This window comes from Myotis yumanensis, unplaced genomic scaffold (assembly GCF_028538775.1).
Source record: "Myotis yumanensis isolate MYYU_CA2020_CCGP unplaced genomic scaffold, mMyoYum1.0.hap1 SCAF_1, whole genome shotgun sequence".
NCBI lineage: Eukaryota > Metazoa > Chordata > Mammalia > Chiroptera > Vespertilionidae > Myotis > Myotis yumanensis.
This window is the reverse complement of record NW_027223752.1, coordinates 74,068,964-74,083,443: the sequence shown is the minus strand read 5'-3', so window position 1 is coordinate 74,083,443 and position 14,480 is coordinate 74,068,964. Positions and strand designations below refer to the sequence as shown.

The following is a 14,480-nucleotide window of genomic DNA, read 5'->3' as shown; positions in this document are numbered from 1 at the left end:
AACCCATGAATCAGGTCATGTGCTTAATATGCTTTAATGAACTCCGTTATACTGGTAATAAAACTCAAAATCCTTATAATGGCCAATGGAGCTCCACAGGTTCTGGCCCCTTTTACCATTTCCCACTTTATTTCCTGTTTCATACCTGATTACTCCTCTCTGCACCTCACTTATGCAATCAAGTATACTACAATTATAGAGGTAACTTTTTAATTCAATATCTGACAATATAGTTTTTATGACGCAGCTTTCCTCACAGAGCTAGTAGTGCTCATACTCCCATGTAGGATGGTAAAGAGCAGGAAAGACTGTGAAATGTATTTGTAGGGCATCAGAATGGTCAAAGGAGCTATGGACACAGTCCCAGGCTTCTTTCGTGTGGACAGAATCTAAGGCTTGTGACTCAACTCTTCCTTGTGGTTGGCTAGCATCTTTTAACAATGTCATTTCTAATTCTCACAACTCTGCAATGTTGGTATTGTTCATGGCGTGCAGATGAGAAAATGAAAGCATGGTGACACTGGGTAATTTGTTCTGGGTCAAAGAGACAACGGGTGGAAGAGCTAGGATCTGCTCCAGGTTTGTCGGATTCTGGAAGCCCTGCTCCTTCCACTGGGCTCGGCTGCACATGGCACAACCATTTCTTAGGATAGGGAATTTGAGTGTTAAATGGGAGGCCAAAGTGGATGAGCTAAAAGATCTCTTCCAGTCCTTAGGTTACAAGTCTAAGAGATGTCACTGGGATGTGGGATTGGGACTCCAGTGGTTTCTGAAAGTCTCTTATAAGCCTTGATTAATTGATATTGATCATCAAAGTTACCTTTAAAGTAAGAAGCATGCTGTGTCTAAGATTCACCAGCAAAGTCACACTCCATTTTCCCTCGCACTCTCTTTACACAGTTCTGTGACGCTCCCCACTGTGGCTTGTTAATCCTCATGTGCTCTCTATGGAGTGAGGGCAAGGCCAGGAGGGGATGGTCCACTCAGCAAAGGGAGGCAGAGACGGGGTGACAGCAGAAACACCTGGGTACCTGGGTCCTGAACTCCCTTCTCGGCTCTCTTTTTTCAACAGGAGAATGCCTTGGTGTATCACTTCCCTCATCCCACCGCCATCTCTCCCCACGTGACCTCATCACGGATGCATTTCCTTCCTGACTGCCTCTCAGCAAGCACTTCTTCCTTTTTGAGGAGGAGGGCCTCTTTTTGAAAGTCAAAGGGAACCTACCTTCCAGGCTGCTGGATTTTATTGATATTTTGATGTAATTGGTGTAAGGTGATTTAAATATTTCAATGAATAATTTCATTTTGTTTGCATCTTGAAGCTTTTTAAAAATGCAAGGTGTCAAACTAAAAATTCTAATAAGTAAAATGTGCAATGCATAGTAAAATATGCAGATTTTCTCATCCCCATCTGCTTCTCCTTACACTTCAGGGGAAGACTTCTTTAAAGGGGTGAAAACTCAGTGGGTACAAAATGTCAGTCTTACACACTCTATACTTGTCTTGGAAAATAAAGTACACTGCCAGAGAACTATACAACTTAAAGACCCACCCAACCTGGGGACCATTTGTTCCTCAAACAAACAGGAAAGTCATGTGGCTTCTGGACAGTCATTTGTCTCTGAAGCAACAACCCATTTTCCATCATTAGACTCAGTGGCAGCAATAGTGACACTTCATGGAATCACAGAATCTTGGGTTGGAAAAGACTTTAGTCATCTACCTCGACCTTCCATCCGATGCATTATTTCCTTCTAAAAGTGTCGCAGGTAAGTGGCTATCTAGCCTCTGCTTGTACCCTTCCAATGAGAGGATACTCCTTTTCTATATAGCAACTTCTCATTCTACTTAGATTAAACACAGTTTTAGACACAATCAACGCCAATAATTAATCCGCTCTGTGCGAGGCACCGTCCTAGGTCCCGAAGGAGACCTGAAGAGCTACAAAACACTCGCCATTGAGGAGCTCACAGCCTAGTTGGGGAATGGGACACACACCCAAGACACCAAACAATACTAGACAGTAAATATGAAGAATGAAGCGGAGGAGGCCACGCTACATAGTGGTCAAGTTCAGAAGGGGAGAGATCCTATCCAGTGTGGTGGCTCAGTAAGCATCTCTTGATATCCGTGATGAGGTGACCCAGAACGTCAAGATTCAAGAGGCCTTATGATCCAGCCCTCTTCCTCTAAATCACCCTGCACACTCTTTTTTTTTCCTTTCTGTGGTTTAATCTTAAATAAGCTACTTGCCCCTGAGAGCAATGAACTGCTCCCTGATGGTTAGAATCATGTGAAAGGAAATTTGCAAAGGGCTGCAAGCCCGAACATGCTTCATACTGACGAGAGGTGGGGTGACTCCTACAGTGGGGGCCTGTCTGGGGGATGTGGTGGAAACGACTCGCTGCAAAATGGACACAAAGCATATCCCACACCAGAGAGGCTCTAAAGCTGTCTTTTCTTCCCCTTTGTCTTGGTTTCCATGGAAATCTGCAGATGTGTGAAGGGATCCTGAGTATACGAAAGGCAGATGTCAGAGATTGGTATATGGAGGGCAGGCAGGCTGTCAGCATAGGGGGCATAACACAAAACAACAGGAGTGTCAAAAACAGGGCCCAGAAGATGGTAATGGGAAAGCCAGTGTCAGAAAAACACGCGGGCAGAGTTAGATCTGCAGCCTATGGCAGGGCTGATGCGGCTCTTGGAGGTCAACATCTCCGTAAATCAGAAGACTGGCTCTAGGGGGATCCTGACACACACACTCACACACACACACACACACACACACACAATCACACACACACACACAATCACACACACACACACACACACAAAATCTTCAGGTATGACAATGTGGTAAATGCTTCAAAGAAACAAAACCTGCTTGACAACAAGACTACAACATTCATTAAATCCTGTGTGGAAAGTACACAAAAACTGGCAAGCTGAAAAGAAGGTCACTAGTTTGTTGTTTGTTTTTAGCTCCAACAGTTGCAAAAAGGGCAGGAAGTGCATGTGAAGAACACGGCGACACATACTTGGAACTCTCATAGCTTCTACTACCCGAGCAGCTTAAAACAGGTATCCGGCACCACCTTGATTTGTTTCTGTCCTCAGCCCCTCAAGGCCGGGGAGGAGAACAATCAGGAAAAAGCAACTATCTGCTAAGGATGGGGTCTCACTTCACAGGGCAAGTGTGAGAAGCAGTCTGGTTGCTGCCAGTGTTGTGCTGGGAAGAGTTTAAATAACAGCTCTCCTGGGGTGGGGGGTGGGGGGTGGGGTGAAGAGGACCCTGATTTGTAGTGGTTGCAGAGTTCTGTGGTGTCAAGACTGCCTTTATGTCACATTCCAAGCCACCAACGCGAAGCCACTGAAGGTGGAGGTGGGGAGAGATGCTTGTAGTCAGCTCTGCATCCAGGTGCTGCTGCAGGTCTCAGTGCGGACCTGAGGTCACAAGGGTCAGTGCTTGCGTAGCTTCCTGTTGGATTCCTTCCCACCTGGTGTCCTTGCTCCTGGATGCTCCTGAACCACTCTCCACCTGACCCCTGACCTATGCCCTCTGGGCCTGGCCTGGTGATTCGGGAGTTAATCCCTATCAACAAATTCCTCTGGACTTCAAGGGTGAATCCTTTCAGATATGCATTGCAATAGGGATTTCTTGAAGTGGCTAGTGCTCCAAGCCAAGGACCAAAATTTTAATGTAAGGTGAGATTTGGGAGAAGAGCAACTCCCAGTTTCTTATAAATCTGGCCCTGCTCTTGTTCCCTCTGGGACAAGCTGGTGTGCCTTGCCCAGGCTGATGGTGTGGGGCCTGCCACGCTAGTGAGGACATGTATGTCTAGCCAGAACATTGTCTGTCCCTTGGCCCAGTACAGTGTTCAGAAGCTCTGAGTATCTTGGTTATCATTAGCTTTTAATTATTTATTTGCAGTGGCCGGGGGACATCATGATGTAGACAATACACAACCTCAATGTAACCATGACCTGCAATTTTAAACTTCTGCAACAGGCCTTTAAGCAGAGTCTTTAAAAAGTGGAGAAGGGGCTGGTCAAGCTTACCTCCTTTTTCTCCCACCTAACCCCTGGGGGGAGATGATGGCCAAGGCCAGGGGCTTAGGGAAGAAAAACCTGCTGATCAACCTCCACACAAAGGGGATCTGGTCTAATCAGGCCTCCCTTCACTCCTGTCCTGGAGAGGCCAACTGGGGGGCACCTGGTGAAGGAAAAGAGCCTGCGCCTCCTCCCTTAGTTCTGTGGACACTGAGTCACTGTCCTGCAGGGTCAGAAGAGTGGGGGGGGGGTAGGGGAGGAGGGGCAGGTGTTGCTATGACACAGCATCTAGATACACGCATGCGCACGTGCACGCATGTACACACACACACACACACACACACACACACACACACCAAGCACCTGAAACCAGCCAGCCCTGGAGAACCACTGTTCTCCCGAGATGAGAACACCTGATAGCGGCACCTCATGTTCTTAAACCCTTACCTGTGTTGAACACAAGTTGCATACCTCTGCGGTAGCAGGGACTGTGGCTCCATTTTAAAGATGAGGAAACCAAGGTCTGTGCCTTGGCCATGGCCCCCAGGGCTGGTGAGTGACGGCTCCTGGACAGGAATGGCCATCGGGCCCCTAGTCCCGGGCTCTTTCCTCGGAACCTGCCTCTCCTTAGGGATTAAGAGATGAGTGCGGCGAAGACTAGTTATATAGAGAAGAGCTCTAACTTTCAACCATCCATGCTCTAAAGCTAAACCCCTACCCACTTCTCTTTCTCCCCAAGAAGCCCCACATTCATTCTTCCCCTTCTCATTGCATTTATGGTGCATGGACTCTAAAAATCTCTCTGGAGAACCGAACCCGTAGAGCCACCACTTTCCATAACATCCACACAAGGCAGCTGCTCCTGACACCGTTTAGCTAGGACAGCTCGAGACCAGAGAGCCTGTGAGCCAGGGCTGTGTGGGTGAAAATACCAAGTCCCCTGACAGCTCACAGCCCCCGTGCTGGGCCCTCCGTCCTCCTGTGGCAGACACTCCACTCCCTCGGCCAAACCAGACGGCAGCAGGCACAGCCCTCCCTGGGCACGGCGCTTCTGCAGAAGCACGAAGCTGTGTGTGAAGGATGACCTAGATTTTTTGGATGAGCGACTGCAATCTATAAATGTCTAACCAAGCGCATGAATTGCCTAAAGTGAAAAAGAGCTTTTAGCTGTGTTGCTGCTGCTGAGCAAGACGGCCGGCCTTCCTTGGGGGTTGCCATCTCCGCTAGACCTGTCGCGTCTGAAAAATCAGGGGCCTTAGAAGCACAAGGGCAGCTGTCCTCTTCGGTTCTGCAAACTGGACCCAGTTCTGGGGCTGGGGGTTGGGAGGCTGGGCTGGCCCTAAGCAGCAAGAGGAGGGAGGAGGTGGGACGGCCCGGCAGACCCAGTGATCTGGCTGGGATGGCTCCATGACCTCAGGCTCTCAGAGCCATTGTTGGAAGGTAGCACCCATTGAACCTCCCGGGTGGCTGCTTCTCTGGGGCCCATCCGCCCTGGAACAATCACATGACCTGGCTGGGCAGCAGTGAAGCTGGGGTTTGATTCTTTGGTGATGCAGCCTCGTTGGCTCACATACAGGGCTCATCCCCCCCACAGCACCACAGGAATGTGTCTGGCGGGGCCAACGGGCGGTGGGGTACGGAGGACACCGAGCTGCCAGCAGGTGGCTGGAGAGAGGCCAGCAAAGGAGGAGTGGATCCAGAGAAAAAGGATGCAAACAAACGGGGAGGAAGATCTGGGGCAGCAATTCAGGGAACTTCCTGTAAAAGAAGGCTTTGGTGAGACTGGTCAGCCTCAAACTCCGTCTTTTCCAGAAACTCAATGTGTGGCTACTTCCTAAGAGCCCTAGGGAACCCCATCCCAGTGCAGAGCAGGGCTGAAGCCGCTGGGGTATGCTGACATAAAACAGCAATACGCCGAGTACAGTCTTAGCACAAATTGGGCTTTCACCCTAACAACTGTCCCTGGCTTATAGTTCTCTGTGGTGAAGAGTCTTGTACCCCAAACATCATCATATCACCAGGCATCATCGCATGAGTTGCCTAAAGTGAAAAAGAGCGGTTAGACTGAGCCTAGTCTTTCGTGACTGAAGTTATTCTGAAGTTCTCCTCTCCCTTCTTCGGTTGTAGTTAGGATTGGATTACGTTTGGCTGCATGGAGAAAAGTGCTAGTGAGCTGTGACACACTGAACAGTGAGTGGTCTCATTTCCCTTGCTGGGTCGGGAACACCATCTCACTTGTCTCTTTGCTCCTGTTAGTCTCCAGCTATTGCAGATGGGATCTCGATGTTTCATGCAACACTGACTCTAACCTTCGCTCAGAGAGTGGCTGCCCTCTGTGGGTGTCACCCTGCCCGTGCGGATGAGCCTGGACACGGCTTCCCCTCAAGGGTGGTTCTGGCTCCATGGGGGCCACCCAACTTCCTGTCCCTCCTGGGTTTTAAGGGCACTGTCCCCTCAGACCTTGAAGGCAGAAAGATTTCTTAGAGTTTACTGAGGTGATGAGAGAAACCTGCAGGAGGGCCGGGAATGACTGTGGAAAAGAGAATTGCACAGGTGGGGAGGAGCCTCTTACTATCTGAGCCAGAGAAGAAACTGCCCTCTAGTCAGGAGCCAGGAGCCAGATAAGGATGTTTCAAACCACCCCAAGTCATGAGCTGGTGCCGTGTCACCATCTTACAGAAAAAGCCTAAATGCAACACCGAAACTCACAATATTGGTGCCAAGTGGGAGACAGAAGAACCAGGAGAAATAGTAGGTATTGTTGGAGGAAATGTAGCATCTGACTGAAGAAATGAACTATATTCGAAGGGTAGCCTGATTCTCTCTCCAAAACACCTACTACTTCTCCTGGCTCTTCTGTCTCTGTGTTGCTCTTTTTGTTTCCTGTGCACCAGGGAGTCTTTACATGTGTTAACTCTATGAGGTCGGTGGCACTACTGTCATCTAAGGATGAAGAAACAAAGGCAAAGGTAACTTTCTCAAGTTTAGCTGGTAAGTGGCAGACCTGGGACTTGAACCCAGACTGCGCAGGCCTGGGATAGCTCTGATCGTGTCTGAGCCTCAGTTGACAATGCCCTGCCCCCATCCCTCCCAGCAGGGAGATAATCAGGAGACCAGTCAAGATAAGAAGCTTTCTTATCTTTTGGGGAGAACAAAGTCTTGAACTGAGTCTAAACCACTGCGATTTCTGGTTGATTCATGGGTCCTAAACATCTAGGCTGCCTGACGGTTGTCACGTAGGCACATGAAACCCTCAGTCTGTTGTCAAAGTATTAGTAACACACATCTATTAGTGCTTTCTCGCTGACTCCCCTCTCCCTACACGTTAGCTCATTTGAGCCTCAAGATGACTCTGTGGGGTGGGTATTATTATTTAATAGGTGAGGACCTGCCAGAAGTCACACATCTGCTGAGTGAGCGCTGAGGCTTGAGTCCTGCTCATTTGCCTGGAGCCCTGCCCTTCCCACCCTATCCCCCTGCTTCTCATCCTGAGAGTCGTAAGGGTGAGAGGCACGCCCTTTGCCTTAGCCAGCTCACCCACTCAATGAGAAGACAAACAATAATCGCCACCCTACAGACATCCTCGCTCATTCTTACACAGCTCTGCTTGGTAGATGTTTCTCATATGAAGAAACAGACTCAAGAGGGGGAAGAGAACTCATCAGTGGTCCCACCGCTAGGAAATGGCAGGAAGGTGCTGTGGAGGATTGTCCTGGTTCCTTTATCATTCCAATTCTAGGGGATTTGGGTATGATAGTCCTGCATTGCCTTTATTTTTTTACATCCTTACCCAACGTGTGAGGTATTTTTTTCTAGAGAAAGTGGAAGAGAGGGAAGAGGTAGAGACAGAGAGAGAGAAAGAGAATGAGAGAGAGAAACATCGATTGGTTGCCTCCTGCTTATGCCCGACTAGGCCAGAGATGGAACCTGCCACTGAGATATGTGCCCTTGACTGGGAATAGAATCTGAGACCCTTCAGTTCCTGGGCATATGCTCTAACCACTTAGGAACACTGGCCAGGGCCTGCATTGCCTTTTAAGTGGGGTTCCTCCAAGGATAAGGCAAAGGCCGTGTCTATTTCCTTTTGGTTCCTACGGCCTGGGGTCCCCTGCTGCACTGAGTCTGACCACTGTGATTTCACATTACACTGCGGCCCTTTCCTTCACTCAGATTGCGGTGGAGAAGAATAGACATCAACTAGCAACCATCGGTAAACACAAAACAGTCCCTGCGCACTGGTTAAGAGGAAGGAGTGAAATGTCTTTGGAAGGAAGAAATAGCTAAGGCTTTGTGTTCCCAGAATGAGACATGAGGGGATGCAGGGAGCTGATAGTGAAGGAAAAAAAGAATCAACAGTTTTTAAGAAAGGGTCAGAAGAAGAGCTAATAAACTATAAGGACAAAGCAGGAACTAAGATTTAGACTGTTCTTTCCAGGTATGTCAATGTCCCTGGCATTTATTTCCATTTGCAGATTCAGACAGAGCTGCCCTCTGACACACGAAGACAACCAGAGGTCCCCAGATGCCTTTAGGAATCCTGGATTTTAAGGTCACTGTGCAATAGCACACCATGGCCTCAAGTGAGAAAAGCTTCAAGTTCAAAAAGTCCTTTCTAGGCTTTTGGCTTCGATTAGATCTTCCAAAACTTACCTACTGAAAAATAGACATTTTCAGGATGGAAACGGTAAGGGGTGATGCTTGAAGAAGCTGGGATCCTGACTGTCTGCGGGACCTAACGGCTTGTTTCCAAGAGTTCTCCCACTTGTCCTGTTCGACCGACACAATCCCGTGGTCAGCTCCTGGGAGCCAGAGCGGAGCAGGGCAGAGGGAAAGCTGAGGCAGGGCCACCAATGCCACATACAAGCCCTGGAAGTACCACCGAACAACCCTGCCTGATGATTGCAGAACACTTCACTCTACAAAACACTCACACGTATGGTCTGCTTTGACTCCCAACCTCCCCGCGAGGCAGACAGGGACTGTGCCTGTTTTACAGATGAGAAAGCCACACAAAGGGATGTTCAATCTGTCCAATCGTCTGATGAATGGGGCCTGTGTTGAGCCAGTTAACTACTTGGACTATCACCCCAGATAAGCAGCTGGCCCAAGGATAACGCCAGTGGCAGAGTTGGCGTTCCAGGCCTCGATGCTGCTGTCACAGCCCTGGGTTCTTGGTTGGAAGAGCCTGTGCTGGGTACTGCGGGGAGTGCAGAGGCGCCAGGCTCCGGTCCCAGTGAGTACCGGGAGCTACTGGCTCCAGGACGGAGGGGATACAGGAAGGCCTGGAAACACATCGCCAAGGCAGGGTGGGCAAGACGGAACGTCAGATTTCACTGGAAGCAATGGCTCAACCTTCACAAAGAGTGGCATCTGAGGTGGGCTTTGAAGGAGGGGTCCGATTTGGACAGACTAAGCTCGGGGGAAGGGTGTTCTGGGTGGGGGAGAAACGGTTTCTACTTTTGGATGAGGGAGTTACAATATATTCAGGAAAAGATGTACAGTTTAGTTAGGTAAGGAGAGAGGTGTGGGAATGGATCAGGGTCAGGGTATGGGGACCCAACATACTAACTGGGGAGTGGCCCTAACTCTGATCTTTTCCTTAAAATTCTGTGACAGAAAAAAGAAAGCGGCATCCTCTCACCTAGTGTCCTGTTCAAATGGCTAGGCTGTTGCACCTACAACCTGAGCCCAGCACTCTTTTCGAGGTGGAACATTCTAAAGAGCCTTGCACTTGATTTTAATTTCTACTTGCATATCTTTCCCTACCTGCATAGCCCCTGAAGAGACACAGCCACCAGGAGAGGGCTAGAGAGAGTGAATATGTGTACGTGTGTGTGTGTGTGTGTGTGTGTGTGTGTGTGTGCACGCACACTTGCTGCTACAGTGAGGTCATATCCAAGTATGAAATAAAGGGTGGCTTTTGCTGAACTCAACTGATTTTGTTGTTTAGGAAGCTCGGTTACTTGCAGCTATTCTTTTTCCTCCTCCACTTTGCCGCGTTAGCATCTTGACCCTCCACATCCTTCCCTGTCTGCTTTGGAAGCTGGGTAACTGTATGGAAGGCCACCCACGCTACAGGGAGCAACGACTCGAGGGTTTCCCAAGTCTGTCACAGGGGTGCTGGGTCACTCACTTTCAAACAAAATCAGACCCCCCAAAATGTACAGAAAGCCACCAAGGATGGGTTGAAATTTGGCAAGACTTTGGAGTCCCCTGCTTAGCTGAGTTTTATCACAGTGGGGTAAGTACTGTTATTTCACCTTTGGTCCCTCACATGCACCAGTCGGTACATCTGTCCCCGATCCACGCTATTGATTTAAACACAACTCTGACCTTGTCGTCAGTCCAGATGGGTTAGAGAAGACTGGGAAGTAGGTAAGGACGGCCATGCGTTCCCCACTTGGTGAGTATTTCCCTTTACCTCTCACCCTCATGGCTACCCTTGGAAGCCAGAGGAAAGACCATGTTAAGCTGTTGGAGACTTCAGTACTCTTAAAGTCATATTTGCATAGTAATAGTCACTCTGAGAGGAGATCACATAACAAAATGAAAAAATTCACAATAGGTAAAATTTGGGGAATTTTCCCCCTTTTCTAGAGAGTAGGCTGTGATGTTAATGGGGAGTTTCAGGGGAAATAAAAACAATAGTTTTGTATCTCAGGATGAATATGCTCTGGTTTATCCAGAAGCAAATAAATATATTAAATCTGACTTTAAGACTTCCTGGGTAGGTTAAAAGTAAACAAAACAAAATAAGCCAAACTCCCCCCTCCTCCCAAATTAAATCCAAGTCCTGATTTCATATCTATCACATCAAGATGTCCAGGAATGGGGCACATAATTTGTATTTTTTGAAATCTTTCCAGGGACCTGATGATCGATCAGTTTTCTTGGGCTGATTTAGCCCATTGAGCCCATTCCTTGCCCTGGGGTAGGTCTTCAAGCTCCCAGTGAGCCCAGGAAGACACTTCCAGTTTCAGAAATCGGGGATGGGGGGGGGGGGGGGGCGGGGTGTGTCTTTCAGTTGTTTTCAGGGAAGCATTTAACAAATAGGGGATTTGGTGCCAGCATTGTCTGGGGTGAGCCAGGGACCAAGATAAAATTAACAGGCTGGGCCACAGGCAGTTTCCCACTAGATATTAGCAAAGCAATCTCTTTCTCTCCCCCACCCGCCCAAGCACAGCCATGCTCTGGGATGATACTTGGTTCCTGAAGCCAGAGACCCTGGCCCTTCATAGTCTAAAATAAAGGCGCCAGTTCTCCTGTGGCCGTCGGCGCCCCTGATCTTTGCCTGTGGGGTGTGGGCAGCTTCTCTCCCCTCTGCCTCTGGTGTCTTGAGGAGGTGCCCACTGGGGCCTATCTCTCTACAGGTGTTCATTAGCAAAGGGGCAACAGAAGCTCAGTCCCAGGATGACTCTGTTCTGCTTTGGACAGGAGCTTTGCATCCAGGACAGCAAAGCATTTCTCTGTCCCTTTCCCACCACCCAACTCGTGGGTCTTTACCACTGAAAACGCTTGTGCTACGAGAGGACCCACAGGTGTTTTATGGCATTTCAGTAACTCCGGTAAAACAATTGGAACAGACTCAAAATGATGGTTAAACTGTGAGGGTTCTTGGCAAATTTTAATGAACCCTTCTGAACTGGCATGATCTTGTGAATTAACCTTCAGGTAATTTGCCATTTCATCTCCTTAGTTCTTGGGGTGTTCCAACGAGTACTTCATTAGCAGCGGGTCACCTGATTAAATAAGGAGGGTTTTATCTCCCCACCCTGCCGAGTGAGTCATCAGAAGGGGTCTCTAGTTTCTGAGTTACTAGACATTTGTCCCTCCGATTGCGGCCCTCACATGTTTGATCACACACAATCACAGAGGGGCCCAGAGGAATAAACCGGCCGAAGCAGAAGGTAGTCATCACCACTTGTCACCTGCTGCCTTCTAGCAAGCTCGACCTCATGGGCGTGAATTGTGATAAGATTGTTCCTTACTTAAAACTCCTCAAGAAGGACCTTCTATCATTGTTCCTGGTAGGCTGTTTTGGTGTTTGTTTGCTTTTCAAAAATAACTTTATCTTATCAAACCCCTCTCAAGATCTAGCATATTTCTATGACCCAGTAAGTTTCCTAATATTCCCAGTCAGTTCCTCCAACCATAAAGCCAGTATTTAAAAAAACACACAAAAAAACCAGATTAGTTTTACCTGTTTTAGCACTTCACATAATTGAAATCATACAGTATGTATTTTTGTGTGTGCAATGCTTCTTTCGTGAAGCAAAATGTTTTTGAGATGAAACAATGTTAACTGTATCAGTGGTTCATTCCTTTTCATGGATATATAGGTATTCTGTTGAATAAATAACACTTTGTTTATTCTTTTTGCTGTCAAGTGATATATGGGTTGTTCCAGTTTTAGATTTTTATGGCTAAAATCTAAAAGAATGTCTTATGGACATTCTTGTACAAGTTATATTGCAGACATATGTTTTCCTTCCTCTTCCATAAATACCTAGTAGTGGAATTGATAGGCTAACAGGGTAGGTGAATATTTTATTTTATAAGAAATTGCTAAGCAGTCTTCCAAAGTGATTGTATCACTTTACATCCCCATCAGTAATGCTTAAGAGTCTCAGATGCTCCACATCCTCACCAACACTTGGTGTTGTATTTTAATTTCAGCCTTTTCAGTGGCTGTAACAGTGGTATCTCATTGTGATTATAATTCACATTTTTCAGTGCCTAATGATGTTGAGGATTTTTTATGTGTCTATTTGCATTCATGTATCTTCTTTTGTGATGTGTGTGTTTTTGTCCATTTTAATTGTTTTTTTTTTATTATTGGGTCACAGGAGTTTTTAAAATATATTTTGAATATATAAAATTCCTGTCAAAGATTTGTGTTACCAAGTATTTTCTCCCATTCTGTAGCTTGGTCATTCATTTCTTTAATGGCTCTTTTGATGAGCAGAAATTATTTTTTTGAAGTCTAACCTATTAAATACACCATTAATGGTAAATCCTTTGCATCCTGTATAAAAGTACCTACCCAAAGTTTACAAAAACATTCTATATTACCTTTCAGAAGCCTTATTACTTGTACTTTATATTTAGCTCCCTGATTCATTTCAAGTTATTTTTTGTGTATGGTGTGAAATACAGTTCACAGTCATTTTTTTTCATGGGTAGCAGTTGTTCCATCACCACGTGTTGAAGGGACATTCCTTTTTCCATGACTTACTTTGGTGTCTTTGTTGAAGATTAATTGCCCATATACGTGGATGTATTTCTGAACTCATTATTCTGTTCCACTGATATATTTGTCTGTCCTTATATGGTCTAGATTATTATGGCTTTATAGTAAATTTTGACATCAGGTATTGTAAATTTTCCAACTTCATCTTTCTTTTTCCAGATTGTTTTGGCCTTTTGGCCGGAACCGCCATCTTCCAGGAATTCGCCAAAATGACTAACACAAAGGGAAAGAGGAGAGGCACCTGCTATATGTTCTCTAGGCCTTTCAGAAAACATGGAATTGTTCCTTTGCCCACATCCATGCGCATCTACAAGAAAGGTGGTAATGTGGACATCACGGGAATGAGTGCTGTTCGCAAAGGAGCGCCCACAAATGTTCCCCTGGCAAAACTGGAAGAGTGAACAATGTCACCCAGCATGTGGTGGGCACTGTTGTTAACAAACAAGTTAAGGGCAAGAGTCTTGCCAAGAGAATTAATGTACGTATTGAGCATATTAGGCAGTCTAAGAGCCAAGATAGCTTCCTGAAACCTGTGAAGGAAATGATCAGAAAGCGAAGAAAGCCAACGAGAAAGGTACCTCGGTTCAACTGAAGAGTCAGCCTGCTCCACCCAGAGAAGCACACTCTGTGAGAGCCAATGGAAGGGAGCCTGAGCTGCGGGAACCCACTCCCTATGAAGTCATGGCATGATAAGTGTGTGTGTGTGGGGGAAAAGACCTCTGTAGTGTTAAAAAACATGAAAAGATTGTTTTGGCTATTTCAGGTCCTTTCATTTCCATATAAGCTCCAGTTGTATCACCTGAAACTCTAGTGTTGTTGTTTTCAGTCTTTTTGAATTATTGAGTTGTCTTCAAATTCAATGATCGTGTGTTTTTCCAGTGTCCAATGAAGTATTAAGCCCATCCAGTGAATTTTTCCATTTGGTGTATTTTATTTTTCACTTCTAGAATTTCCATTTTTTAATTGTTTCTATTTCTCTGTTGAAGCTACCCATCTGTTCACCCTACTTTAAGTCTTTCAACATATTTACAAAAGCTGTTTTAAATTCCTTATGGATTAACTCCAACATTTGTGTCAACTCTTTTTTTGTTTTTGTTTTTTCTGTTCATCAGATTGTGTCAACTCTTGAGTTCATTCCTATGAATTTTTCTTCTTCTTATGGGTCACATTTTCCTGCTTC

At 46.6% G+C, this 14,480-nt stretch overlaps 1 protein-coding gene and 1 pseudogene across 2 annotated transcripts in view; one reads left to right on the top strand and one right to left on the bottom strand.

Annotated features, from left to right (window-relative positions):
- Positions 1 to 14,480, bottom strand: part of RASGRP1 (RAS guanyl releasing protein 1) — a 79,811-nt gene that overhangs the window by 38,466 nt on the left and 26,865 nt on the right. The gene's annotated exons all lie outside the window — the stretch shown is intronic.
- Positions 13,466 to 14,033, top strand: LOC139003382 (large ribosomal subunit protein eL21-like; annotated as a pseudogene).